General features: G+C 35.4%; 1 protein-coding gene and 1 long non-coding RNA gene across 7 annotated transcripts in view; one reads left to right on the plus strand and one right to left on the minus strand.

The window, feature by feature from the left end:
• On the minus strand, positions 1-24,780 carry LOC116631894. Its single transcript, XR_004299319.1, has 3 exons — positions 23,715-24,780; positions 12,284-12,342; positions 1-3,555 (listed from the first exon to the last, which is right to left on the minus strand). It is a non-coding gene; the product is annotated as an uncharacterized LOC116631894 (long non-coding RNA).
• The window catches only part of PDE4D (phosphodiesterase 4D), a 1,449,177-nt gene that overhangs the window by 933,372 nt on the left and 490,104 nt on the right, over positions 1-25,701 (plus strand). The window lies entirely within an intron of this gene.

Below are 25,701 nucleotides of genomic sequence, written 5' to 3' on the forward strand. Positions count from 1 at the left end.
CTCTCTAAAATAAATAAATAAATCTTAAAAAAAAAAAAAAAGACTGTTTTGCTGTTGTTGCTGTTTTGGCCTACTTTAGTATGTTTAATTACATCAATCCTGGAGAAAAAAATAAATGTTTTCTAATCTTAGCATCACAGATTTTTTTTGAAACAACAGAAGATTCTATCTTAAACATTTTGATTTTTACTCTTCTAGTAAATATAAGCATGTGAGTTCCAGGCAACCTCTACTTTTTAAAGGCATATTGGATTTTTTTTAACTTAATGAAATTGGCAAATTTTCTCAATAAAATCAGAGACTCATTTCTTTGCGTAGATATTCTACAAATAAATGGAAAGAGTTCCACCTGTTCTTTTTGAAAAAATCAGCAAAAAACTTCTACCAGTATTTGCTGGCATGTTATTAACTTCACTCTGTTATTGGTTGTATACTGGTGTTACCTGAAGCCAGTGTGTTGGACAAATCATGTCCTAGTTCTGTCTTAAGGAAATAAAACATAAGGTTGGTAGTGTACCTTTGTATTATTTGCCAGCATCTTTTAGTAACATGTGACTGAGAATGATAGACTGTAAGGGACAGGAGCCTTGGAGAAATTCATTGATATGCCCAAATTTGTCAAAAGCCTGGAGTAGACTGAGGTTTGGAGATACCCTATAACCTCCTGCTCTCCCACCCCTCCTAAGGTGGTCCAGGTACACTGCACTTGGTGTGGGGGCGTGGCCCTCAGGATGGCTTATCTAGCAGGGAGAGAGATCAAAGAAGGTTACAGTCTCACTGTAAGGTCTTCCCAAGTATCTTTTTTAGCCTCTTGGATGCGGCTTCCCAAAGCTGGAAAGAGAACCTCTGACCAGGATTGCTGATATTTTGAGCTTGCAGAAATTTATATCTTAGGTAAGGACACTAAGACCAACTTAAAAAGTATAGTGGTAGTCCTTTACATCTCTTTAAGAATATTCAAACCATTTCAGTGTAAATCATATTGACTCTGTGAATTGGACAAAGTGCTCACCTTGTTTTTCAAATGAGGGCTAACAAGGTCTCTTTAATTCAAGGGATACACTCTTCAAATGCAGCTGGAGGCCTGTGTTCTAGCAGCACACTTCAAATGTGTGCCCATCGTCAACTAAATCTGGGTTTCATTCATGAATTCATTGAAAAAAGATTTATTGAGCACATACTATGTGCAAGATGCTGTTCTAAGTGCTTAGGATACAACAAAACAAACAAAATGTCATGACCTCATGGAGCTTGCATTGCAGTGAGGTAGGCAGAATAATGGCCGCCACAAAGATTTCACTGCCTAATGGACAGATCCTATGGATGTGTTGTCTTACATGGAAAAGGAGATTCTGTAGATGTGATTGAGACCTTGAGTTGTAGATTGTCCTGGGTTACCTGGTGGGCCCAATCCAATCACTTGAGTCTTTACAAGCACAAACTCTTTTGTAATAGTGAAAGATGTGATGACACCAGAAAGTCAGAAGGATGCAGTGTCGCTGGCTTTGAAGATGGAGGAAGGGGCCCCTGAGCCAAGGAGTGTGGGTGACCTCTAGAATCTGGCAAAAGAAAAGACACAGATTCCCCCTAGAGCCTCCAGAAAGGAATGCAGCCCTGCCAACGTCTTGATTTTAGGCCAGTGAGTGTTAGACTTTCAACCTATAGAACTATAAAATAATAAATTTTCATTGTTAGGCCACTATGTTTGTGGTAATTTGTCATACCAGCAATAGAAAACTAATGGAGAGGAAGACGGACAATTTGCAAGAAAAATAAGTAAAGTGTATTGTATTTTGGATAGTGATAAGTGCTAAGGAGAAAAATAAGTCAGGGATGTATCAGGAGGGAATGCAATGTTAGATAGAGTAGCCTTCCACGTTGACATTGTGTAAAGACTTGAAGGAGGTAAGGGAGGGGAAAGAACACTTCAGACAGAGAACAGGCGGCCAAGCTCTCTCAGTCCAAAACAATGAAGCTGCACAAGGAGATCCTGAATATCAACATCAAGAGAGCAATTATCATTCCAGAATATCCCAGCTTCCCCCAGTGACCATGTATTTAAGATAAAAGCTCAAAACTCAAAAGATGATATTCTGATTTTTCTATAAGGAAGTAAACATCCTGGCTTAAATAACATGGTCACTTTTTCATATTTTCTGGAGAATATATGAAAAAATTCAGGACTATTTGATTTGCACAGCATTAAAAGAAAAGATATCTTAAAACTTGGTCAAAAGCAAACAATTTGGGGACCGTCAGACTTGAGTCCCTTAGGACTGTTTATTAACATGATTATCAATCAGCTGCTTATAGCACTACAAAGGCATTTCAGACAATATCTGACTCTGAATTGTTGCTACAATAAATTAAGTGCCTGGGCGGGGAAGCTATTGTAATTATTTTATTATCATAGACTGTCTCTCACATACTAAATAAATAAAAATAAAATCAGACTGCTAATTCAGTGCAACAATTGGTCATTAATCTTGATGGAATTGTCTGTTGGAACTTTGAAGTAATCTGACTGTAGAGACCAAGTCAATGGTTTCCTGTAGTCATCCTCTTAAGTACCTGGGAAAAAAGAACTGGGTGTCTGATTCTTATTGCTTCATGATAGCATTTATTTTAATTTTCAAAGGAAGGAGAATAGAAAGTCTATGATCTGTGTCAATAGAAATATTAATGTATATGGAAAACAAATGTGGAGGTAATTACTGGTATAATAACAGACATTCTGCAATGATATTTCACAGTAAATGTGCCTTACCTTGCTACTCAAAGTGTGGCCCATGAACCAGAAACCTGAGCAGCACCTGGGAAATTGGTAGAAATGTACATCCTTGGACCCCACCCCTGACCTCACAGGTCACAGTTTGCAGTTTAACAAGATCCCAGGCGATCCATAGGCACATTAAGTGTAAAAAGGATGCACTGAGACTGTACCTGAAACTCTGACGATGAATCTTGCCACTAAGTTGTTTAGATCTTGGCAAGCACACATGATCTCACATTATTCTGAATTCAGTGCTCTGGCATATCCTATTTTGAGAAGTTGTTGTCATCAAGGGGAGCTTAGTGTCTTAGAGCTCTGGAGCTAGGTACACAGAAGTTGGTAGTATTGGGCTTTCTGAGACACTAGCAAACCTTCTGGACGCTTATGGTTTAGATTTCAAAACCTTAAATTGGCTAACATATTTTTAAAGATGTGACAGCATAAGTTGAAGGGTGTAGACATTTAACTGGTTTAGAGGAAGGTAAATGGAAAACATAAAGGATAAGAAAGAAGAGTACAAACTTCTTGTTGAATCAGAATTTTCAGGTTGCAGGAAGCAGCCAGCACCCTCTGGCTCAGAGCGAATGCAAGCTAGTACTTGATCTTTGAAAGGCCGGTGCTTGATGCTCCTGTCCGTGCTCACACAGGGAACTCACCTTTCTCCCAGGCACTTTGTATTACGTGTTGGCAGCCAGCTCTGTGCTGTTGCCTTGTTCTTGCTTTCCTTGAATCTACTTCTGCCTCCATGAAGCTTCCAAGTAGCGATGCTCCTGTTTCTGAAGCTTGGAGACACACAAGGCAAATGAAATGGCAGCTTTTACTTGACACTCGTTTGTGTCTTTAATCATAAGGCCTGTCCCCACTACCTTCTATTCCTTAAGTTAAAAAAAAGCCTTATACTATCCTTTCTGTATCCTAGTGACTCCCCTTTAGATTATCTCCTATCTTACGGCACTTTTTCTTTTCTATTTGTGGACCACAAATGAGCAAACTATTTCAAATGTAACCCAAGTATCTCAGAGCATCAGAAAGACCATCTTTTATTTTATTACCTATTCCTGGACATTATCAATGAATGTGACTTTAAATCAGGTCAGCTCTTTGGCTACCACATCCTCTTGTTGTCCCATGTGACATACATTTCACTAAACACGCTCAGCTTAGCAACCATCCCCTTCCCTGTTAGTAGCTGCTCAATTAGATGATTTTGTTCTAACTAAAGGGCAGGACTTTGAATGTGTCCCTATTTAACTCCATATTGTTACTTTGGGGCCATTAAGCTCTTTTTATATCCTGATTCTGTCATGCATTCTATTAACTATTCTTCCTAGCTTGAAGTCATCAAATTCGTTCCCCAAACCAGACCCTTCTCTTTAATAAAGTCTGTAACTGCTCCCTTAATCCGCTTTAAATAAGCTTTAATCATACGTAAGTGATGTTACTAAGTAGGAATTTATTTCCTGGCACATGTGTATGTGTTCTTAGATATGTCAATTAATCACTATTCCTCTATTAGATTACAAACTCCTGTTTTCAGGGGTCTTCTGTTTTCTCTTTACAGTTTTGCTTACCTTTAAGTACACAGTTAATATTATTGACTCTGACTGGATGGTGGTTGATGGTTAACTAATAAAAAAAGATGAATTGAGGACTTGGTGTTTCAGATATACCAGAAGGATGCTTACTTAGGAAATGCCTTTTAATGAATAAAACTCTGACTTTTGTTAGCAAAATAGAAGGTTCAAATGAAGTTAGGGGTGCATCAAAGAAGGCTATAATTGGTTTATTCTTTTCAGTTCCTAGCCCGTGGTGATTGATCTTGCGTTTGATTTTAAAGCAAATCAGAAGTTGATGACTCAGAAATGGGTGACTCAATCAAATTATAGACAAACCCCTTGCTGCAGTGACTCTTACTAATTAAATGTCTGTGACAGAAGAATCAAAACAGAAGGAATTATATAAAATTTAGAAGCAAGACCATAACATTATTCCTTTCAGTTGGAAACACCTTAACTTATTAACCATGTAACATTTTTGAAGGAATAAGAAGGGGTTGGATTCTATTTTGTGAAAAATACTTGAATATTTCAAGTTAGATTTCACTTTATCTCATTTAAATTAAGTACATCAAGCCTCATCTATGAAGTTCTCTCAAATGTTTAGGAGGATAACTTTCAAGTTACCTTTTCTTTTCTTTTTTATTTTTTTAAGATTTTTATTTATTTGACAGAGGGAGAGAGACAGCGAGAGAGGGAACACAAGCAGGGGGAGTGGGAGAGGGAGAAGCAGGCTTCCAGCAGAGCAGGGAGCCCGATGTGGGGCTCGATCCCAGAACCCTGGGATCATGACCTGAGCCAAAGGCAGACGCTTAATGACTGAGCCACCCAGGCGCCCCTCAAGTTACCCTTTCTTTGCCTACTATGATATACCTTCCTTTGGTGGTTAAAAAATGCAAACTCTGTGAATATATTGCTAGAAAGTGGATACTGTTTCAGATATTTCAGAAGCCTCACAGGATTAAAAATCAACACTTCGTAGAAAGTATGTTTAGTACCATCTAAATTTTATAAATTGATGTATTTGTTTATTTACATATATGTAAATTTGTTCATTTACCATATATGCTTGTACTGAGAGAGTAAAGGATCCTGTATGAACACACAAACATACACCACCGAACTATTAGGTGATTATTTCAGAGTAAGTAGGATTGTAGACACTTCTAAATATTTTCACATTTTTGCTTTTCCATATTTTCTCGTGTAAGCTTTCCTTTTGGCATAAGAAGAAAAATAGAAAGTTTTAATTAAAAATTTCCCCAGGGATAACTGGGTGGCTCAGTCTTGGTTAAGTGGCTGCCTTTGGCTCAGGTCATGATCCCCCGGGGTCCTGGGATCGAGTCCTGCATCCGGCTCCTTGCTCAGCGGGGATCCTCTTCTCCCTCTGTCTGCTGCTTGCCCTGCTTGTGCTCTCTCTCTCTCTGTCTCTTTCTCTCTGACAAATAAATAAATAAAATCTTTAAAAAAATAATAAAATAAAAATAAAAATTTCCTCAAAGCATGCTTTGTAATAGTGAAAAATAGAAATGAATAAAAATGTATCAATAGGGGAAAGGCTATGTAAACAGAAAAGGAAACCTATGAAAATTAAGCAATGGGAAAAGATTATTGTGGTCATTTTAAAAGCTGATCAACATGCAGATTTCCTGTGGTATTTGGTGACAAGCTAACTTCCTGAAATAGTAACTGTTATAAATAATAAGAACAGATAAATGTTTAATTTTCCCTGACTTTAAAATAAAAGTGGAGAGAAAAAAATGCATTGAAGCAAACATACACTTTTTTTTTTAAACCATTGCTCTCAGTTTCAGCGTTCTCTTGTCAAACCATCGCGGAAGTGGTGAGTAGACATCATTCTGTGTTTTTCCCTGCCTGGTCCTTAGAAGTCATCAGTGCGTGGCTTCACAGAGCCAGATAGAGGTTTGAGGGCTTAAGAGAAACATTCTTTGATATTGACAGTGGTGGGAAGTTTCTCCTTATTGCCTCATTGTGGTTTGTATATCAGGCAGCTGCATATCCTTTTCTGAAGCTGTGCAGTCCGTTTCCATGAGACTGTTGGCCCTGTGACGTCACTGGAACACGTTTATCTGGAGATGAGTACGTTGGGGCCTCAGCAAGCACAGCAGGTTCTGCTATGTAGCAAAGGGCACAGGAAGCAGTAATAGAGAAATTTGCTGCACGTCTTTTTCATAGGGCTTCAAAATGAAAATGTTTGTGAGTGCAAGAGTAGTTTGTTTTTAGTCAAGAGAAGTGTATCTTTTTTTTTTTTTTTTTTTAACAAAGCAGCTTATTAAAGTCAGTTTTCTTAGGGGCCAGCTTTTTTCCACTTTCTATATTAGTGAGTGATCCTCTATGATCACGGTAACACAACTGGTAATATGGCTGAAGCCTTTTGAGAGAGAATATAGCACAAAACAAAGTACATCCTCTAATCCTGTAAGAAATCTTGTGCAAGGAGCCAAGACAGATACGGAGCACGCTCAGAAACTGTATTGGAAATCCAGATGTGTGAAATTCAAATGGAAACAGACGGAAAACTCGATGTAGAAATCAGTTTGTTTAAATATCCTAGGAATGTTTTCATGGTTCAAAACTAATACTTGAAAACTGCATAAATATGTGTTAGATCATCTTTAAATATTCAAAAAATGTGTTCTTAATCTTCAAACAGTATTACAGATTTTAAAGTTTAGTGTTGACCATAAGATTTGTTATTTTAAAGGTATACCTTGATTTTTACATCTTTTCAGTGAGAAAAAAATGAGGGTGGGGTGTGTGTGAGTAAGTGAAATGTATGAAAAAGGAAAAAAGGGAAAAAGAAAGAGCCAAAAGATAGAGAGCCACCGACAATGGTATTGGTTGGCATCAATTTCAGAGCCAACTACCCCAATTTAGAGGATTTGCATTTATGACTAATTAAATTATAAGCTGATTGGACAGAAACTGTGTTAAGCCTACTGATGGTGCTTCATAAATATTCATATTAACAATGATAGAAGAGACTCTCTTTCAAGACTAAATACTTATAAACTGTATGCCTTGTGAATGTTGGAAAGTCAGTGTTGTTCTGCTCCTGACCTTTTCTGTCCCCTTTAAGGATAATTCTTCCTCAGGTTAACAGAAACACATCCCTGTAGCAGTAGAGTCCCTCTGTGAGCTGAGAAAGTTCTCCATGTGCAACTCTCTGAAAATGGCAGACATATTAGAATCACATTCTGTAGATCGTTAATGTCAAATGGCATAAGCAACTTCACTGGACCACAAGGTTCTTTGCCCAGAATTTACATTTTAATAAGAGCAAGTGCTAAAAGTTCTTGGCCATTTCTCTTTTCGGGGCCATTTATCTTCAAGATGAAATTGTCTTCTCAAATTATAGCTTCAGTGCATGAAAAGTTACTCTGGTAGCCTAAATGAGTTAGTGAATGTGCAGATTAAACATCTGATACACACCAGGAAGTAACTCAGGACTGGGGAATCACCCTCTCTTGCAACTCGATTGCTGTTTGTGTGAAACAGTGAATAGTGAAGCTGTTTATGTGTGGCTAGCAACTGTATCTAAGACTTGGGTTTATAGGAGAATAAAGTGCACTCCAGTCCCATGAGCACACATATGTGAGTATTGACCTTGATTCATAGGACTTGCTTTAAAACTACTCCAAATAAATACCCTTTTAAATTTAATTTTTCTCACATTTCTACACACTTAGTTCAAGAACAAATATTCAAATGATAACCATTCAATGACTATTCCAGGTAAATTTTAATTTTTTTTTCCTCTGAGAAGCTGAATTAATTCTCAAGCATACTTTACACGAATTTTATTTTGGTTATATTGTACTGTATTTTTTTAAATTTGTGAATGTGGGCGATTATACAATGTTCTATAATAATTCTAAACCTGAGTTTCCTTTTCTTTTCATCTCAGAGAAAGACTGTTCCTATTCATTCAGCACACTTTTTAAGGTATCTGAGAGCCAGCTGCACCTTATCTGAAATGTAAATTAATGTAAAAACCTTTTACATTCTCAAAAAACTATCAGCTACAGTCTTCGTATCTTCATGTTCATCAATAGTCAACATTCAACATTCAAACTTCAGTGGTTAACAGATATTTAAGTGCTTACTTTTCTACCCTCTGGGGAAGACAGATGTGGAATTACAAGTGAGTCAAATATTATAACAGAGAAGTGGGGGGGGGGGGGGAAGAAGCAGGGTCTGCTGTTAGAACAGGTAACTTTTCTAAAAATTCATCAGGAAATTATGTAATTGGGGGGGTTGGGAGTGGGAAAAGGTGGAATTGTTGGGGAATGAGGTAGAGCCAGATTATATAAGACTTGGTAGTTAGTCAGGGAGCACTCAGAGGCCATTGTGGTTGGCTGGTGAAGAATGGAGTGCAGGGGGGCAAGTGTAGATGTGCAAGGCCAATTAGGAAATCTGTCTATAGTAAAGGCAAGGGATGAGGATGACCTGCATTAGGAAACAGAAAGCATTGTCTTTTACCTATAAAATGATTGTTGGCCCTGTCTTTCCTCCATGCCAGGCTTGGGTGCCCCATGCTACAGGCAGGAGATGGGACACTCACGCATGTATTTCTCCTTTTATTCTGACTTGTTTGCCTCATGCAATATTGGCCACATCTCCCTGATTCAACGTCAGGAATACATTTACATAAAGTCAAGGCACCTTCTGCTCCCTCCAGCCACCTTTCCTCTGGATTCCCATGCCTCAGCTCCTCTTTCTTCCTTCTCAGCTGTATATCATTCACTGTGGCTGACCCTGTCCTACTTAATTCCTATTAGTCTTATTTTGCAGTGGAGATTTTTATAGACATGATGCCCTGTTGTTCCTTTGGATCCCTTGAAATACACCTACTTAACTTCAGTGAACCCTCAGAATGCCGGCATATCTGTAAACCTCAGGAATGGAAGGTTCCTTGTATATCTAAAGGAGCAATTCCTCACCAGTCTTTGAAACTGAGGAGTATGCATATATATTTCATAGGTTATGAACTGTTCTTTTTTTCTCTCATAAAAGAAGCAAAATAATAAAAAAAAAATATTGACAATATTCAGTGAATTACTAGGTGAAGCCTTAGGATTTCAGAGGGTTTTACTGGTTTAAAATAAAAGCTGTGTAGTAAATCCTGAACCCGATTATACCTCTTTACCCATATTACATTTTTCTTTGAATGAAAGTTTCCCTGGAACTGTTCCTCTTTTCCATCATTTTAAATCTACTTTTCTCTTACGGTCCTCTTAGTTCTCCTTCTTTTGTGTAAAACTCATTCTCATGTGAGTCTCAGTTTCCCGGCAAGGCATTTCTCCTCACTGCTCATGCTCTTTCCTCTTCCCACATGGGTCTTGTCCCAGATATCTACTGTGACCCTTCTTGACTCTGTGCCTTTCATTATGCCACTCGTTTGGAATTCAGCTCTATAAACCTTTGAAGCACCTTTGTCAGGCACTGTGGTCAGGACTAAGAATTACAAATGAATAAGGCATGATTGCTGGTCCCTGGCAACAGCCATGGGACAAGGAAAATAGACCTATAAATACATGAGTGCTGAAATAGAGGTTGTTTTTTTTTACATAGTGTGGGAGGGAGGGAGAGATTGGGTTCACTTTGCTGTATGAATCCAATATTTCTGACTATTTCTGGTGCTTCCCCCAGGACTCAATATTCTATCATCTCTCTCTTAGATTATTGCAATACCCCTCTAACCAGTTTCCTTACTTAGACTCTTGCACCTTCCGGTCCAATCTCTACACAGTGGAGTTATTCCACAAAACCAGTAATTAGCTTATATTGCATTGCTTTCTGCTCAGAGCAATCCATCGGCTTCCCATATCATTTAGAGTCAAAGTCAATGTTCTTGTGGTGACTTTGAAAGGTCAGTGTGATCTGATCTCTACCATCCACTTCCAGTGATCCAAACTCTTCTCAAGCCGCTCTCCCATCACCCCTCACTTCCACCACTCTGTCTTCATTGCTGGTCTTGAACATAGCAGGCATGTCCTGCATCATAGCCTTGGAACTTACTGTTCCCACTGCTGGGTAATCTCTTCCTTTAAGTATCTGCCTGTCTGGTCCCATCCTGTCCTTCAAATCACTGCTCATTTGTCACTTTAACAGTGAATCCTTCCCTGTCCATACTATTCCTGCCCCCCTCAGACTCCCTGCTCTACTTTTCTTCACAGCACCTATGATCTACTGTACCTTGTCTTGTTTCTTTATTTATTGACTACCCTCCTCCAGTGAAAATATAAGCTCAGTGAAGGCAAGGAGTTTTGTCTATTTGTTCACCATTGCATCTCCAGTGCCTGGAATGGTACCTGGCACAGAATATGTGCTCAGTAAATGTGAAAGGAAAGGAAAGGAGGGAGGGAGGAAGGAAGGAAGGGAGGGAGGGAGACAGGGAGGGCGAGAGGGAGGGAGGGAGGCTAAGGGAGGACTGAAAGAAAGGGAAGCAGAGAAGGAAGAAGTCTGGAAAAGAAGAGAAGGAAGGAAGAAGGGTGGTAGAGAGGAAGGAAGGATTGGAAAGTCTCATGTTAGTGTCACTAAGTCTCTAACACTTCTTAATATCTACTTAATATCTCTTTTAAACAAAGACAAAACTGGCTTCTAGCCCAGGGCCTTTGGAAAGCAGCATTCTCTGTATAAAAACTAGTAAGGTTGTTCTGTTTACATTGTACTTATTTTCAAATACCTCCCTCTTTTTATGGCAAGAGATATTGACTTTCCATTTCCCTGCAGATAACAATATTTAGGGTTTTCAAAATATTTTCTGTTTCAGAATTTTAAAAACAAATAATGGCATAGGGAAACTCAGATACAAAAAAATCATGAAATGGAAATGTGGACATGGCAAAATATAAAGCTAGTGGTCTAATGCTTGAAGTCTGGGGTAACTGACCTACAAAAATTCTATTTTTCTTCAAGGGCCATTGCAATTCCCACTTCATCCATGAAACCTTCCTTGACTACTGCCCTCCTCACCTCTTTCTCTCTTATTTTTTATTAGACCCCTGTAACTATCATAGGTTGACCTGAAACTATTTGTTATGGCTCACTGTTGTTTGGGGTCTTTTAGATCTGTCTCCTTAAACTGATACAGGATCCTTGATGTGAGTAATCATGGCCTGCTCCCCCTCTTTCGAAGCAACCGCCAAATTGCACATCCTAGCACTGCTGTAATGGGAATTGATAATATTCATTTGTTATTTTCATCCTGACTCACCTATACAATGAGGAATGGGGTTAGAGTATTCAGACAGCAAAAGCACGTAAGCATGCTTTATGACGCATATTTTTTTAAACTAAAGAGTGATTATAGAGAGCAAACATTATTTGTCTCGTAAAACTAAAATCACTATGTTGCAACTAGTAAAAATAATATGCATGTTTATTTAATTTGTTAAGAGACATTAATCCCTAGAGCAAAATCTTGAAGTAATCAGGGCCAAATTCTAACACATCTAATTTGAATGCTTGAGAACATCAGCTAAAAGTACTGACCAGAATGGGATGATGCCATTCATGGAAATATTAATGGAAGTAAGAAACAAAAGATAATTAATTTATTTAATATATTTAGATATTCTGATTGTCAGGGAAGATCTTGTTGCCCTGTTTTGCTATTATAAATGGGGTTAGCATTATACTTTTACTGGAAACTTTTAAATAGAAAATACTATCAAGAGCAAAAGCCACTTAGATTGTCTGACATGACAGTTGCTTTGATGGCATTTTCTGTAGCCTGATCTATTATTAAACATGAGTAATGTGAATAACAATAGCTAACACTCATAGATCACTTGCTGTGTACCAGGCACTGCTTAAGCCCTTTGTGTGTTTTAACTCATATAAATGCCACAACCCCATGAGATAGGTGCTCCTATAAGCCTCATTTAACTCAAAAGGAATCAAAACTCAGCAAGACACAGCTACTTACCCAAGGTCATACAGCTAATCAGTATCTGAGTGCTGCTCAGTCCTTCAGGAAACTGTGGTCTAAATAGATAAAACCACAGCAAATGAGTCCCAGAGTCTAAAACACAGTTTGAAAGGTGGCATAAAAGTAAGCATTTGATCCTTAAAAACTATAGAATTTGATTTGCCTTTCTTAATGGCATTTGCAATCAGAATATTTATTGTGATTTACATTAAAATCCTGGTATTCTTCTTCTACAAAAAGAGATTTTTGAAGAATATGAATGCATTTTATACAAGGTTAAAGAACTTTTTAAGGATAGACTGGTAAAATGGAGGTGAGATGCATTTTCTAGTACACTTTTAATTGATATAATATTAAAATAAGAAAATCTCATGGCCTACAATTTTTCCCTTTATAAACTAAGAAATTAAATATTAAATTAAGAAAGTATTTTTCTCATTTCTCAGTAACAATTAAGTTCAAACATTGAAAAGGAGTTTAACATTTTAGATGAAAAATCAACACAGTAATTTTTAAGTAACTTAGGAAATGTTACCAGAGTTTAACCTTGAATGGCTGTGTGAGAGTGTGTGTGTGTGTGTGTGTGTGTGTGTGTGTGTAACATTTAGTGATTCTCTATGAGTGTTAGAGCAAATGGGATGTGTGGTCATATGCAGTTTGTCAAAGCTCTCTTAAGTGATTCTTTTTTTGTCAGACTTAAATAGTCTTTCAATGTAGTAGTTATAAAATGAAACTAATTGTGATATTAATTTTAGTTTCTCTAATAACTAATAAACTTGAGCATTTAAAAGTATGATTATTCATCATTCATGTTTCCTCTTCCATAAAACTCTTACCCAAGTCTTTTGCCCATTTTTCTCCTGAGCTGTCTTTTTCTGATCAATTTTTAGGATTCTTTATATAGTCTGCTATTCCTTGTTGATGGTAAGTGCTGGTAATATCTTCTCTCAGTAAGTTACTATTGGAGGCTTTTGAGAAGTAGGAGTTTTCTTTTCTTTTTTTTTTGGCAAGGATTTCTCAAAAAGTTTTCAAGTTCTGCCTTTTATAATTGAAGTCACTAGACATATTGAATGGAATTTTGCATATGGTGTGAGAAGGAATCTAATTTTATATACATTTTTCACGTGGCTAACCACTGATTGACTACTCCATCATTTCCCACTGACTGGTAGTACTACCTTTGACACGTATCTCATTTCTGAACCCTGCTGGGTTCTTTCTGGGGTTTCTATTCTGTTTCATTTGACTATATTTTTCTATCTCTGTTCCAAATCCACGTGGCCCTAATTTCTACAACATTACAATAATGAATATCAGGGAAAGAATTCCCCCTGCCTAATTTTTTTTCTTCATTTGTGTGTTGGCTGTTCTTTACCTTTATCACCTCCATAAAACATTTTTGAATCAGTTTATTAAATCCCCTGAAGTCAACTATTATGGTACTATTGAAATTCATTGAATCTCTAGATCAATTTAAGAAAAAGTGATGTATTCAGGATATTCTATTTCTATCTATAATTTCAGGGTATTTCCCATTGGTTCTTTTTTAGTGTTTTTCAGTAAGTTTTATAAATATTGCTCTAAAGATCTTGTGCATCTTTTACTCATTTGCACTGTATGCTTCTGTTGTCATTGCAAAATGGCAATAATTTTCAAAATACGTTTTCTAAATGCTTGCTGCAATTGTATACAAATCTAGTCATTTTTTATGTTTTCCAAATATCCAGAAAATTTATCAAATTTTGCTATACTTTTAGTAATTTTTCTTCTGATTCTTTTAGGTAGACAATCATATCATCTCTGAATAATAAGATTTGTTTCTTCCATTCCAATTTTTATACTCTGTATTTTATGCCATTTGTAAAAAGATTTATTGTCTTGATACCCCATTTAGGCCAGTGCTTCTCAAACTTTAAAATGTGTGGAAGTCATCTGGAGATCATATTCAAATGAAGATCCTGGCTTAGTAGTGGGTTAGGGTCCGAGAGTCTGCATTTCTAACATGCTCCCAGGTGATGGGGATGATGTTAGTTGGAAATAACTAGACTTTGAGTAAATTGTTAAATAGAAATAGAGATAGCAAGCATTATTTTTTTTGTTTCTAAGTTTAAAAGTCATGCTTCTACATTTCTCCACTTTTAGTAAGTTCCCTCTCTTCCAAATTTACTATAATGTTTTATCATGAATGGTTATTGAATTTTGCCAAAGGATTTTCAGCATTTATTGAGATATGTTGATGGTTTTTCTCCTTTAATCTATCAGTGTCTAAATCATTAGAACCTGTAATGTTTATAGTTTTCCATATTATTCACACATACATATATACACACATATATGTTTACACACACAAGTGTGTATTTATTGCTGCTTTATTTGCTAAGACTTGGTTTAGAATTTTTACCTGTCTCTGTGATTCTGAGTGACTATATGCAATCTTTGATGATTTCTAATTAAAAAAAATATCATTATAAAATGAATTAGGTGTATACCCTCTTATTTTAAGCTCTTTATATTTAACTCATTTCTTGTAATAATGTTTTGAGAGACATTTTATTATTACAGCATTTTACTGATATAGAAACTGGGATACATAGAGGTTCTACAGCTTGCTCAAAGTCACACAGCTAGTTAAATGATGAAGCTAAGGTTCATTAATATTGTGTCTCTTGAACAATGAAAGTAATGATAAAGAAAAAAAGTTGGTTTTAGTCACTGATTCATTCATTCAGTCTTGATTGAATTCATTACTTCAGTTCCAAACAGTTTCAAGGCTACTAAAAGCAGACCTAGATCCTTGTGGGGAACAAAAAAAAAAACACATTTTTTCAGGTCACCTGCAAAAGTGGGTTCCTTGGTAATTTGTAACAGCTTCCCAACCCCTATCAAGCAGTGGTACTAAACTCTGGATTCTAAACTGAAAAATATGCTTTCCTTGGCTTTGTGACTCAATGGCCTATGCTAAAAGCTAATGATTTTGTTTAGTATGTAGACCTTTCTCTGAATTCAACAGTGATTTAGCATAATTAATCATAGGTAGGAGTCTATCCCTTTTTATAACCTTTCTTGGTCCTAACGTACTAACTTCAACTTTAAGAAGTTTTCCTTTGTAAATGAATTTCCGTCTCTCTTTATGACATTAAACCTGTCTTTTCACAGCTGACTTCAGAATGATGCAAGAACCTGTCATAATCCTTCATGAAGTTCTAGTGTATGCATTAATATACGTTTACTTTGTTACTACTCGACGTTTGATTCTTCAGGTTTTATCAAATGGTTTTTCATAAATTCTTACTTGTTGCCACATTGGTACAAACTCAAGGATGTCTTTCTCTTTGCTGTATAGATATGATAACGGAGGAAAATAGAAGAGACATTATCCTGCCCATGAAGTGTATAACCTGCACAAATTATTTAACCTCTTAAAAAATCAGTTTCCTAGTCTGAGAAAGGTGTTTGAGCTAGACAGTCTCTCACCTGTCTACCAGCTCTACCTTTAAGGATTTTGTTCATCCTTAGACAGTATTTTCTCATTCAAACACAAATATGCATAATTAATGCCATGTATCATTTTCCTAGAAGGTTCAGAAACCCATTATCTAGATGATGTGGTAGACTGATTTTTGTCAATATCAGTGTTGACTCCACTCTTTTTTTATCTCATTAATATTGTTAATAGGATATAGAGTTGCTGAATATTTCCAAACCTGAATCATTCTTTTAGGCATATCACCACTGACAATTTTGAGATGCTAGATTTAGTGGCCTAAGTACAAAAATAATATTAATTTATTCTAACAAAATGTAAACTGATATAGGCATGAGAAACTTCTATATTTTTATCATATTTTAAGGTGAATACTTTGTCTTTCATATCCATCACTGATATTTTAAAATTACATTTAGACTTTGGAAGTTACTGATAACATTTTTGTGTGACAATGAGAAAGACAACCTAAACTGTATGGTCAAATAAAATGACTGAATTTTATAGTTTGACATGTTTTCCTTTTTTAAACTAGACATCACCTAACTTCTTTTCAAAAACAGAAGTAACTTTCTCTCTTTGTCCTTGGTATGGCTTCATACTTGTTTGTTTGGTGATACTGCTTTTGTGTGAAACAAAATTTTATTAGCAAAAATGTCCCTATCTGTACTTGAACATTAAACTATTTTTACAAATGTCCCTTGATTTAACTGACGTAAACTGCTCTCTGAATGAATACTATCTTCTTGACTTCCGTTCCTTTGAAATAGAAAATCTGATGTTAAACCATTTAATATGATGAAGTCTATACCTGTGTATCTAGAATTTTTGGTTTAACAGTTCGATGGGGTTGAGTGTTCCTGAAGTGAAATTGGAGAGACATTTCAAAACATTCACCTCATGTTCATTCATCTAGTCTTCTTCTCTTTAATTAAATCTGGTTGAAAATTGTTTTCATTGATTGATAGTGGCTTCCTGGAATATGTCTTTTTAAAGATTATGAGCCATATGGGGTTCTGAGACTCAGGAGAAAAGAGTGTTTTGATAGATGAGTGATTTTGCAATAGACACGCACACACTGCGATTGGTATTGCTCAGACAGAAATGTAACCTTAATGAAAACAAAGGCAGGAAAAACGTTTTTAGGTCATTTGACCTACCCTGCTCCTTCCAGGAGATAACTAACCACATCAACCAAAAGGAGTTATCTATGAACATTTTTAAGATCTCTAAAGATGGATATTGTACAATCTATTAAATAGCTGAGCTTAATTTTTCTTTTTTCATGCTGAACACTGAATCATTAAAATTGTAGGCATTTTATGTACTCGTAAGGCAGTTGAGCATACAAACCAGATGTTAAGATTGGATATATGCAAAAGTTTAGACATCCACACCCATTTTATGTTTTGTTTGTATCCTGGAACACTAAACTCTCTTGCATCTTTGAATTTAATTTAGACCTCAAACTGCCACATTTTTAAGGAAGACTTATTAGGAATATCTCACGGGGTGCTGAGTCCATGGAACAGAAATGCAGTGTTTCTATGGAACAGAAATGCAGTGTTTCTATGTGGCTACTGAGAATATCATGTGGGAAATTTCCCAAAGTCACATTATCCAACTAGCTCTAATTTGGCCTGTTATTTTATCTTCTAAGAACATTGAATTAATTGGATACTATTTGTTCATTATAAGCCTGCATCAGATATAGCCTTGTAACTTGTGCTTTTCTATATATTTGAAAATTACTATTCATTTTTATATTTAATTAAGCAAAATTGGAAAACAACATAATGATTGCACTTTTGGATCTAATGTTAAAGAGGATCTAATGTTAAAGATTTTTATGCTTTTTTTCCCTAGCTTTGTGAATTTCCTGTGAATTTATAAAAATACTAACTAATGGTCTGTCTGTTCCTACTACAATTGTGCATGTTAGTCAATAGGCAGATGTAAAATTAAAAAAATATATATTAGTCTCCAAATATATACAAAATACAGATTTTTAAAATTAGCCATAAGTCTACCACTAAAATGCAACAATTTTCATTTCTTCTGTCCTTTCCAAATGTTCTTTATTGGTACACAGATTTTATGTAGCTATAATCATATATGAGTTTTTATCCTACTTTCAAAACCTAACATTATTCCTTAAACACTTTTTGTCATCTGCCAGTCTTCAAACATATCATTTTGATTCTGACTTGAGATTTTCTATGTGTATGTTTGTTTTTATGTATGTTTCTGGTTTTGCCTCATTTACTGCTATTACAAATAATGATTCTGGAAACATCTTCTGAATTTTTTTCAACTTTTAAATTATCTGCTTAGGATAAATTCCGAGTGGTAGAATCACTAGGTCAGATTCTACGGTCGTAGTCACATCTCTTGCCATTTTGTAGCCAAGAAGATGCTCTTGACTAAGCCCTGCTTGTTAATTTGCTTTTTATCCTTATTTTGTTTTCGATCATAAATGAGTCAAATCCTACCTTTCTCGAATTAAATCTTTTTATAACTTAGATTTAAGTTTTTTATAGTAAAACAGAAAGGACTTTAAAAAATAAAGAGACTGAGTGATAGAAAGTGTAGTTGTATGTTTAAGCCCCCTCACCGCATCTGTCGGGATCAGTGGTGCAACCACTTTTCATTGTGTTCCTTTTGCCTCGCTCAGCAGTTTTCACTGAGAATTTTACCTGGATGCATTGCATTTTCTTGCTTTATCCACATAAATGCAAACTGGTTCTTTTATCTACATTTCCTGTTCTATATTTTTCTGGTTAAGTTATGCCTCCATTAAGTTCTTACTATAATTTGTATGTCTATCTGTCTTTCTCTCTACCCATCTGTGCGCCTACCCTATCACCCACCTATCTCTGTCTTTCATATTTTGCCATTCTTTTCCTTCCCAAGTTTCCTTTCCAAAATTAAAAAATATATATATTATTTTCTTTCTTCCTCTATTCTTTTTGTCAATTTGCCAGACTACATTGTTGGTTTATTCAAAGGGCTTTCAATTTTTAAATTTCTATTACTGTATTTTTTCTCCATTATGATGATTTTTCCCTTACCCATTATTATTTTTTTTCCTTCTACTTTCTTTGGATTTATTTTTCTGTTTTTACTGTATTCTTAAGCAAGTTGCCTTGTGCATTGATTTTTAGCTTTCATTTATTTCTAATATTTTCATTTAATTCTGCTTTACTTGCATCCCATGCATTTGATTCACAATATATATATTATTCAATTTTAAGTATTTCCTACATTATGTCATGATATCGCCTCTGACCCAAGCATTATTTAGAAATTTCTAATTTTTTTTCCAAAGGAAAGGGTTTATATATATATATATATGTGTATATATATATAGTTATTAATTTCTAACTTTGTTTCATTGTTATCAAAGAAGATATTTGTATAATACTTATTCTCTGACATGTGTAGAAACTTGCTTTAACTGGAAATATTAGTGGGTTCATGAACATTTGGTTATTTATAATCGTAATATGCAAATATATTATTTTAGGCTTCCTATTTATCTTATTTTATACTTGCTTTCTCTTTACTTCCTTCTTTCCTTGTATCATTTTGGATCAAAGTGACCTCCATCCTTTTCTCATTGTATTTTTCCTTCTAATTTTGAGGGTTTTTTTCTCAATTTTAATAATAACCCTAGAAAAATTTCTTTGTATACTGAATTTATTAAAGGCTAAAATTAAAGTGTCTTTACCTTCCCCTTCAACAATATAAGAAAAATGGATTTTAGTTCTCTTCATGCTTACCTAACATTTTAGACATTATTATTATAATTTTGATAAGTTTATTTTTCTGAATGTTTACTACGTGTATTCTATTTTATTTTATTTTTTGTTCACCACTGTTCTTGGCATCTCAGCCCTTCCTTATTCTTAAAATACGTCTTCTTAGAAGTTCCACTAGTGCCCCATAGTAGACAATTCTCTTAATGTTTGATTTTCTTAAGATCTTTATTTTGCATTTGTGCTAAAAAGATGGTTTTGCTGTATGTGTATTTCTAGGTTGGCAACTTTTCCTCTCAGCACTTTATTAAAGATAGTACTAAATTGTCTTTTAAGAAATCACCTTCCAGTCTGATTGGTGTTCTTTTGCTCTATCTCTTCACTGTGGGTGCTTTTAAATTGTCCTTTTTATCTTTGTTGCACAATTTCAACTAATAGGTCCAGACGTTGATTTTATTAAAATTTACCCTATGAAAGATTCACCGACCTTCCTACGTATAAGCATAGGTGTCTTTTATTGCTTTCGACAACTCTTAGCCATTATACTTTCAAATATTAACTCCCTACCGTTCCTTTTATTCTTCCCTCTGAAACCATGTATTTTGACCTTCTCACTCTATCATCCACTTCTCTTAACCTGTCTTTTGTATTTTTCATCTCTTTTTTCTCTGTATTGCTTTCTGAAAGTTTCATTCATGTTTTCTGGCCTACTACTCCAACCTTCATCTCTGTCTAATCTGTTGCTTAATCTTTTTATTGAGTTTCTAATTTCAGTTATTAGATGTTTAATTTTAATTTTTTAAGATTTTATTTATTTGACAGAGAGAGAGTACAAGCAGAGGGAGTGGGAGAGGGAGAAACAGGCTCCCCACTAAGTAGGGAGTCCAATGCGGGGCTCAATACCAGGACCCTGAGATCATGACCTGAGCCAAAGGCAGATGCTTAAGTGACTGAGCCACCCAGGTGCCCCTAGATGTTCAATTGTAAAGGTTCTATTTATTTTTATTTTAAATATGCCTGATGACTTTTAATGGTTTCCTGCTCATCTGCTATTCTATCATTTCTTGTATTCCCTTAAATAGGTTAAATATTTTATTATAGTTATTTGATATTTCCAATATCTGTAATCCTTGTGGTCTATTTCTATAGCTTATTATTTCTGTTGATTGTTTTTCATGGGAGTTTACTTTTATGCATTCGCTGATTTTTCTGTGATGCTCCTTAGTATTTTATCTGTGGGAATTATTTGTGTTTAAAGTGTATTTTTCCAGAGGTAATTTGCTTACACCAAGTAACTGCATGATCTACCAACCATAGACCTACTTTAAACTAAATGTTCAACTTCCAGGCCAGACAAGTATCCAATCCCATATGAGTACACACTTGTGATTAGAAATTTTCAAAAGAAGCATTTTGTTTTTTAATAAGCTCCCTGGAACCAAGATACATCTTGTTCTGCATGGAAATTTATCTAGTACACTCACTCTGGGTATTGACTTTTGGGTGTGAGGTTTCATGAGGAGTCTGAATATGACTTTCTCTATGTAGGCCCCCAGCTTTGATTCTTTCCCTGGCACACAAAGGACTGGCAGATGCCTTCAAGGTAAACATCAACTCTAGTGTTTAGTTATCTCTGTAAAACTATTCTTTCTTGACTTCAGTCCTCAAATTATAACTTTTAAGTTAATGCTTTAAAACAAACATCCAGTATAATATTTAGAGCAGATTTTGATGATTTATGTCGTTATAGAGAAAAGCACATAAACCTAAATGCACAGCATGATGAATGTTCATGAAATGAATTTGCCCATTAACTAGCGACTGGTTCAAGAAGCAGAACGTTACCAAATTGCAGAAGCCCTCTTTGTGCCTTCTTCCAGATATGCTCTCCCAAGAGTAACTGCTAACCTGACTTCTAACACCATCGATGACATTATTCACTAAAGAGAATATACCCTTTAGGTGTCTAGCTTCTCATGTATTACTAGTGTCTGGCTTTTTTTTTCTCTCACTGTTATATTTGGAAAATTCATCTGTCTTTTTATATAAAGATTTCATTTTCATCCTCATAAGAGTATGCCATATATTATTTATCTGTTTTATTGTTGATAAGCCTTTTTGTTTTCATTTGAAGTTATTACAAATCATGCTACTATGAACATTATTATACATCTCTTTTTGTGTACAGAAGTTTACATTTCTGTTAGGTGTGTAGCCAGAAATGAAATTGCTTGATTGTGAGTCATGAGTTTTTTCTGTTTTAGAAGATACTGCCAACAGCTTTCCCAAGTAGGTTTTCAAATTTAGATTTCAAGCAGTATTGTCTCTGTTTTCTAATTGCTCCACATTCTTGCCAACGCTTGTTATTATATGTCTTTTTTTCATTTTAACCATTCTGATGGGTTTGTAGTGGTATGTCATTGTAGTTTTAATTTGCATTTTCCTGATATCTAGTGACTTTGTGCCTGTTTAAAAAAATCTTTTTTAGCCATTTTTATCCAGCCTTTTGAAGTGTTCCCTATTGGCAAGTGTTCCTCTGTGTACCTAGTTCATTATTTTGTTAGGAATTACTTCAGCCTGTATAAAATGTCATCTAATAATTTCACTGTGCATTTCTATTCTTATTTCTTTTTCTTCTCCTCAAAACTGTCTTGAAATAATTGTTTCTGTACTCTTAAAGTACAGAAGTACAACCCTTAATTTGTCCAACCTGTCTTTGAGCTCCCCCTGCTGTTTTCCACTTAAATTATATACCTGTTGATGATGCATAATTCGCTTTAAAACGATGAATTCTTAGATAATAAGCTATTTTAAACAGAAACGTTTCCTTTTTCCCAAAAGCAGAGGGTGTCAATCAATTTAGATACTGACTTAGGACAAAAGAAATTTAAAAGTAATACTTAAAAACTGGTAGTTTTTAAAAAACGTACTTGTCATGTAAACCTATTTGTATTAACGTAATAAATTAGCACTTTGAATTATTAAAAACTAGGCAAATTACAGAGTCATATGTTACCTCTTCGGGTATACTGTAAATGTGTTGGAGTCATGACTTGTATCTTTCTCTACTTCCTCATGGTTCCCAGAATATTTACTTTGACTTAATTCAGTAATTAGCCATTGAAAAAAATCTAAAGGCATTTATTCAACTATTCTTGCTACATCCAAATTCATGGTGTACCTTTCTTTAGGGCAATGTAGCTGAAATGAATACAGCATACTGTGCAGTGTTTATATATGTTTCATCAACTGTGACAGATAATGTCTCCATACAGTACATTATAAAAAAGGCATCCCTTTCTCAAGCTTGGCAGTATAGCTTCGTAAAGACCTATTATACTTTAAAAATTGTCAAGAGGCAAGAAAATTCATAGCCTTAACAATGTAGATTTGAAGCCATATAATGAGTTCATGAGATAATGGACCTTGAATATGGATCTCAGTAATGATAACATCCAATCTATAGGGTTTTTATCATGGTAAAGGCAATAATGTGCATAAAAAGCTTAGCACAGTACTTGGCACATGGTAAATTCTAAGCTGTATTTTAAACAGTTACTGTCTTATGAATAAGCCATAAGTGGGCATTTTCCTCTTGAGAATGTGCTATTTAAATATTGAAAATCTGCTTTTCTTCTGTCCATGATAATTTCCTTAACATTAGTTTTGGAAATGGTGCCACATACCCTTATATTAATGCACTGCAAGAGGCCAATCAAATGTAGGCGTAAAAAGAGTAATTTCCTGCTCTTCTCAGCACCCTCTGCTAATAATCCTGTTTGAACATATTTTAGAAAGACTGTTGATGCCAGGGCCAATTGAGAATTAGGCAGGTGGATGTTTTTAAGTTCTGCTAATAATAATATCACTTCTGCACTTCCCCCTAAGTTCTTGCTATATTAAAGCTGCAGTTCCCTTTGACTAGCTTCTGAGTATAACCTGGGGACACATATTATTTCAGCTTTTTGCTCTCCTCCTAAGGGGAGAAGCAGCGGAGGATAACCAAATTACCAAAATCTAGATTAGACTGTGGTAGTCAAGATATAGATTTAGATGAACCCCAACCCAAAATTTGGCTTGAACGTTGAAACTAATGATGCCCCCATACACATACATAGACACACACACACACACACACACACACACACACGTGCACACACACAGTAGTTAGCAAAACACTTATTACCTGCATAATTGAGATTTTTCTGGAGAAAACAGAGAAAGTTGACTGCGTTGGGGATTTTACGATATTTAGCCCAAGCTGAGAGGGTTGTTTGTTGGAGGCTTGTGTGGTTTGAATCTCTCACCAACACTGAAGGAGAGAACAACTGGGCTTTCTTATCAGCTTGCCCAGATGTGGGACAGGGATGAAGAGGGAGGGGTGAGATATAAAAGCCATCAGCCAACATCAAAAAATGGAGTCAGACTTCTTTTACAGAGATTAAGATATATGAGAACAGAGAAATGGACCGCGATGATACACAACCAGTGTTTCCTAGGACTGAGAACTAGGGTAGCTTTTTAGAAGCATGTGTTTCTATTGATGACATTTCTATTTGATTATTGAACCAAATTGTATTACATGGAGATTTTGAGTTTTCCCTCTGAACTTTGGTCATACAAATAGGAAAAATTCTGTTTCTTTTGAATTACTTAAAATAATATATTTTTCTACTGATAAATGCAAAATTCATTGTTACTAAATATGCATATGTATATAACTCATACTTGGTACAATTATATTATGAAATGATATAGCATGTAACTTTCTTAAAAAATAGGATGACAAGCAGTATTGGGATTCAAAGGGGCTCAATATAACTCTTATCTCTCATGGCATGATGTCAAGTCTGGTATATGCATTATATTTATTACATGTCATTATATATATATTGGTTGCTTATTTTCTAATCATTATATCTTTTGTTTATTCACTGAATATTTTACTATTCCCCCAACATGCTTCAGATCCAGTATTTTAAAAATTAATATTTTATCCTTGTCTTAAGAAGTTCTTAGTCTTTTCGAAAAATAAGAATACAGAATAATAACAGATATGCAATATTGTAAGGTCTCTGGTAGAGAAGTATACTGATTATTCTGGATATGTTGTTTGAGACTTCCAGAACCCTTATAAATAAATATATTTTGGGGCATCTGCTTGACGCGGTTAGTTAAGTATCCGACGTTTGGTTTCAGATCAGGTCATAATCTCAGGGTCATGAGATGTAGCCCCATATAGGGCTCCGTGCTCAGCTGGGAGCCTGCTTAAGACTCTCTCTCCCTCTCCCTCTACCCCTTCTTCCCCCCCAAAATAAAAATAAATCTTAAATATATATATTTTTTTAACAGGACAGATTCATTATGATTGTGAGAAAAGCCATCAATACCTTATTTGTTTCTTGTTTTATCTTCTATCACATACTGTTTGTAGACTTCTGACTCAAAATAAAGTGTTTGCTCCTACCAAGAGAGTAAATCACATTCTGCTTCAGATGGGCTGACCTCTATAGCATTCAGAGCCATATTGCTGCTTTGGCTCACTGAAAGGTCATATCCAGGATGAAACCAAGCTTGAAAATCACAGCAAAAGAAAGTGAAAGAAATCTGAGAACATATCCTCTGAAGTTTTTAAGAAAGTGAGGAAGTAAATCCTCAAGTTCATCGAATTTTAAATAAATCCTGCTCTGTGCATTCCATTCTACTGGATAGTTGTCATTTATGGGCGGCCATGGACCACAGTACCTAAGTACGTTAGACCACATGTCTGGATCTAGTTATATTACCGGCAGAATATCACTAGATATATAGCACTACCACTGTATTGTGCAGTCTTGGTTTTTATGAGAACCTTTGTTAGGCACCAAGAGTGAGAGCACTTCCAATGAGATGAACCTGCCCCCAGACATCCATCACTGCTTTGAGTAACTTTACTGTTTTAATTTTCCCTTCACTTGAAAGCACATGTTTCTGAGAATGTAGGTATAGTTTCTCCTCTGATTTTCCAGGAGTTGTCATAGATAATGGACCTATTGAACTTTCATCACTTTGGACACTCTGGAAATTACCTGAGAATTCCAGAACGTGAAAATAATATTCAGAGATATTGTATTCTAACCTCATTTTTTTCCTACCCTGAAGGATACTGAGATGGAGGATCTCCATAGCAGAAC

The sequence above is a fragment of the Phoca vitulina genome, unplaced genomic scaffold (genome assembly GCF_004348235.1).
Source record: "Phoca vitulina isolate PV1807 unplaced genomic scaffold, GSC_HSeal_1.0 scaffold6, whole genome shotgun sequence".
NCBI lineage: Eukaryota > Metazoa > Chordata > Mammalia > Carnivora > Phocidae > Phoca > Phoca vitulina.